The sequence below is a fragment of the Dipodomys ordii genome, unplaced genomic scaffold (assembly GCF_000151885.1).
Source record: "Dipodomys ordii isolate 6190 unplaced genomic scaffold, Dord_2.0 Scaffold1000002419, whole genome shotgun sequence".
NCBI classification, from domain to species: Eukaryota; Metazoa; Chordata; class Mammalia; order Rodentia; family Heteromyidae; genus Dipodomys; species Dipodomys ordii.
The window spans coordinates 1-5,131 of NW_012286036.1; the positions used below are offsets into that span (position 1 = coordinate 1).

Here is a 5,131-nt window from a genome sequence, read left to right on the forward strand (position 1 = left end):
GGAATGCAGACTGGAGGGCTCTAGGTCCCTCTCTCTCAAGGAGGAGAAAAGGGCTGATCCATCTCAGGAATGTTCCTGGGTTGTGAGTATCCTCAAAGAAACAACCCTGCTCAGAGCCCAGTGCCTCTGGTTTTCTCACCAGCCTCAACCTTCAGTCCGCCCTCTCTAAATCACACATCTGCCTTCTAGACTAAAGGCTGAGCCAGAAAGGTAGTCACAGGGCCCAAAGTCCCCTAGAGGAAGTCTCAGAACAACACGGGTCTGACTCTCGCCCTTATTCCCTGGGTGTCCTGTTCCAGTGGCACGCTTACCTCTGTCTCTAGTTGAGGAATGAACACTGGGGATGTCATCTTCAGATTGAGCCAGCAAAAGTCCCAGTCCCCAAGGATGTACTGCACAGGCATCCTGCAGTGGAAGACAGACAGGTTGTCAACGGTGAACCCAGAGTGCCAGGACTTTTAATAGCCATGTGGCTGGGTTGCAGATTCTATCATTGATGGTCTAGGTTGTCAGTTGAAGTCATGGCTCCAATGACCTGACACACTGGATCTGGGATTGTCCTCCCTCTTCATCTACCTGCTGATCTCTTGCCACCCGGGTCTTGCCACTCCCTCACCCTATACCTCCCTAGCCCTGGGACAGTTTCTTCTTATCTGACCAAAAAATTAACTTCGTGAGCCAGGGGAGATTGAAACTCTGTGACCCACCCTGAGCCCTAGGGTCTACCTGAGGCTGTTTCCCTCTGCAGTCAGCGACCACTTAGATTTGGATGTCATGAAGTTGCTGATGTCATGAATGGGTCAGTGAGTTGGTCCTACACACTAGCTTTAGGCTCTGAAACTGTCCCCACAGAGATTGTGAATGGTTGGCTCCCTTGATCCAGGGACTCCAAACCAAGGCTTGCATGCTCCTTTCTTCCTTCCTTTCCTCCTTTTCTCTCTCCATCCTTCCCAACTCTATTTCTCTTTCCTTTCTTTGTGTCACTCCTGGGCATGAATTCAGAGCCTACGTGCTGTCCCTGAGCCTTTTTACTTAAGGCCAACAGTCTACAGCTTGAGCTACTCATCCACTTCTGGCATTTTCTTTTTGGTAGTCAGTTGGAGATAAGAGTCATACAGGCTTTTCTGCCTGGCCCTTAAGCCTCAATCCTCCTATCTCAGCCTCCTAAGTAGCTAGGATGACAGGTGTGAGGCACCAGCATCCAGCTCAAACCAAGATTTCTTCATGTGCTGTGGAACCAGCACTGGAACTTTCATTGTGTATGACCCCCTCCCTCTCTCCCCCAGGAACTGGCACACACTGTAACATTTTGTTAGATAAATAGATGAGCATCTGTCTATGACAATACTACAGAAAAGTCCCATCCCACTCAGGTAAGCATCCTGGGTGGGGGTAAAGCCTGATGTAGCTCTCCCACAGTTCTCCCTCCTCCGTCTTCACACCCTCCTGGTGCAACCGCACTTAACTCTTTTGGTTCCAAGGACGTGAGCCATGATGTACTCACTGTATTCTGGGGCCTCTGGGATGCCTATCTTCTCAAGGATCTCTGTCCAGCCACTGACCAGCTGTATGGCACTCAATTCCCCACTCAGCTGTGAACAATGTTGTCGTGAGGCAAAAGCCTGGCTCAAGCGGCTTCCTCTGCACTCCCTAGGGCCAGACAGGATGGTCCACCATATCTTGTCCCCAACTTTCATGGTGCAGAAAAGGATCCCTGAGGCATCCTGGGTCTCTGAATCTCTCAGAGTCCAGTACAGGTCCTGGGAATTGTCTCTGCTCACAGTGATCAGGCTGCAGATGGCAAGGTCACAATCTCTGCTCCCCACAACATCCTCAACTGTAGTGATCACCCTAGAGAGAGCCAGAGGAGAATTGGCAGCTGCTGGAGAAAGGCAGTCAAGGCACATCGTTCACAGCACGGGAATATTTGGCTCAGGAACTCTGCTTGTGCTGCTTGAATGTCATTGTTTGGTGGCTGAAATGGTCCATCTCATTTGACCCATAATCCCAAGCATTAGTAGAAATTGCCAGCTTCAAGAAAAAACCCTGGAAAAGCTGGCATTTCAACTTGTCCAAATCAAGCTTAAAGGGTTCCAAAGTCAGTGGTCCCCTTTTCCTTCCAGGCAGGTTACAGAAAATGGCATTCAGAGAGCCCTAGCTAACTGCCATGTCCTGATCCCAAGTAGGCTCCAGCAGGGGGAACACACTTGCCTACCATTGCCCAGCTGGAAACAGCCCAGGAGGGACACAGATTGGAGTCTGCAGGACTCCTGGGAGGACTACCCACCAGTGCACTGCCCCTAGAGGGAATCCATGTCACCATTGGGCGCCCGGAGCCCCCTGCCTAGATGTCCACGTACACCATCAATACCCTGGGTAAGATTCCCCTCTCATCCTCAGTCATGGTGAACTATCTGCTATGTCACACCATTCGTTACTTCCCAGACCCTCCTAGATTCACAGACCCTGCCCTACTACCTCCCATCTCATTCTCTATTTATGTTTGGCAGATTCATTCCCAACCTTGAATTAGCTCCAACTATACACACCAGAACAGACTGTCTGGCTGGAAGAGTGCGGCTGTGGTCACAGTAGCCTCATGAGCCTTCTGGCTGAAGACAGAAGAGCAGGTGTCCACTCTGGTCTGCGGTTCACACAGGCCTCCTAGGGGAGACCCACGCAGGTCCAGCAGCTACTGTTGGCTGCAGGAAAGGGGAAGAAAAAGGTGGAAAGGAACATCTACTGAAACCTTCCCTAAAGGAGCCATGAAACGGTGAAAGAGAAAACATGCTCATACTGGGCATTAATTGAAAAAGAAAAACAAATACACACATACACACAAATAAAATGCTTTTGCTCTTTTTAGACATGGTGACTGTACATTCAGAAAGATGATCTCTCTCTCTCTCACACACACACACACACACACACACATACACAGATTCAGAGCAGTGTCTCTCCTCAGTTTGTTGGTTTCTCATCTGGGCAATGTACTAGCTGGAGCACAGCGGTTTCCTTATCAGAACCAGGGGATCTCACCCAAGGGGAACAATGCTCTAATAATGCAGAACCACCCTGACTCTCCCTCTCTCCAGGGTCATAGTCTTCCCATTGGGAACAACCAGCCTTGACTCCCCATTCACCAAAACCCTAGGCCAGGGCGCTGGGTGAAGGAGTCCCGAGACACATGACTTCTCAGAGCCTGGACAGAAAACAAAGCAGGTGCCTCCAGAAAGCTGTCTGACCTGGGGAGGGGTGTTGTTGGGAACTTTGATGGGGTCCTAAAGGCTGTATACATGGTTGGACTCCCTACTTCCCTCCTACATACTTCTGGGCAACTTGGCAAATTCTTGGGGAGGACTAGGAGACCAGATGGACTGGGAGCACTAGCAGAAGCTGGCAGAACTGGGAAATGTGATCTCCCAGTCAGAACTGTTGAATGCTGGGGTTGGGGGTACAGGCCGGTTGTATGTGTGTCAGAGGGGGTGTGTTTTTCTCCCAAATACCTACCTTCTATCTGACCCCAGTGCCCTCACCTCTCTAGTGGGCACTTCTGGGAATTGAAAAATTAAAAATTAGAGTTACATGTTACAATTGCTAACTGCTGGTTTTGGTTTTGTAAACTTGCTCGCCCTAGCACTAACCCCCCTCCCTTCTGGAAATAAGTAATTGAGTAAAAAGTCTCTCGGAGCCCAGATGCTGGGCATTGCCCGCCCCTGGGACAAGGTTCGTGGTCATAGATAAAGAACAAACAGGTATGTTTTTCTGGTTCCTGTTTGAAAATTCCCGAAGTGGCTAAATGGGACCCAAGATAGGGACCCAAGATAAGGACCACCTGGCAAGTCCAGCAAACTAGGCCAAATGTTAATCAATCACAAGCCTGTAACTTTGTAAACTCCCTAACCCTTTTCTCCCAGAGTGACTACCTCCATTTGATCATCCGCACCAATTGTTTTATTACAAAGAGTGTTATAAACTTCCCCACATTAAAAAAAATGAGTGCTGGAGTACAGAGTGACTTTTAAACGGGCCAATCCTGGGGATACCTGGTTTTATATGCTAATCTTGTGGTTTTTGCCTTTAAGAATGCCTGTAACCGCGGTTCGGGCTCTCTCCTGTGCAGAGTCAGAGAGACCGTTTGCGCAAACGTTAAATAAACTCCTCTTGCTTATTGCATCTCCCGGCCTGGAGTCTGAGTTTTCTGGGGCGCCCTCCCGTTGATGAAAGTATCCCAGAAGTCTGGGGTCTTTCAGGAATGTCCTCAGGTGAAAAGGTGACTGAGCACAGAAGACAAGGGCTCACACAACAACGGGGTCTATCTTCTGCATCCAACACCCCCCTGCCCAGCAAAAGGGAAAGAAACCGAGAAGGCAGGTGTGGAGGTCCTGCTCCCCACCTCTGACTAAAGCCACCAGGTTCCCACCAGGGAGAGGAAGGCTGCAGAAGCACAGCTGTGTGGCTCCCACTGCTCCAGGCCAGGGGCTCTGTGGTGCCCCCTCCTCACCCATCCCTGCAGTTCCCCTTTACCTGGAACACTGGCCACTAGGAATGAGGGTAGGATCCCCGGTGGACACCCACCTCCACCCTCCACTCTTGGGGTGCATTTGTGGCAGAGCCAGGACAGACTGTGGGGCACGGGGGAGGCGCAGGTAGGAAGGGAATGGGAGGCAAGAGGCAAGGGTCTGGGTCCGCGAGGGTGGGGAGGAAGGGTAGAGTGGGGGACGGGGTTTACAGGGGGGTTGTGGGGTGTGGGAGTGCAGGTCGGCCACTCACGTGTGCTGCTGGGAGAAGCTGTAGGCTGTGACTCCGGGTAGCGCTGGGAGTCTGAGGACCGACGGCCAGAACCAAGTCAGGGCCACAAGCAGACCAGGGGCGCACCAGCTCCGCCATGTGACTGCTAGAGGCTCCGCGGGTCTGAGCCAGCAGCGCCATGTTTGAAACACAGCGCGGGCACATGGTGGAGCTGCGCACAGCCTCTGCTCCTCCTCAGCCACCACCACAGCCTCAGCGGCCTCCTATCCGGTGGCCACTGCCGCCTCAGCAGCCACTGCCTCTACCGTGCTCCCCGCACCGGGACCTCAGACTCAGGGCCACCATGGCTGGGCGCCTCCGAGGGGCTGCATGTGGCGAT

The 5,131-nt window shown here is 51.9% G+C and overlaps 1 long non-coding RNA gene across 1 annotated transcript; it reads right to left on the reverse strand.

The window, feature by feature from the left end:
• Positions 1–317: 317 nt before the first annotated feature.
• LOC106002821 lies at positions 318–1,958 on the reverse strand. The gene is made up of 3 exons (XR_001175961.1): positions 1,851–1,958; positions 1,505–1,592; positions 318–405 (listed from the first exon to the last, which is right to left on the reverse strand). It is a non-coding gene; the product is annotated as an uncharacterized LOC106002821 (long non-coding RNA).
• Between the last annotated feature and the right edge of the window lie 3,173 nt (positions 1,959–5,131).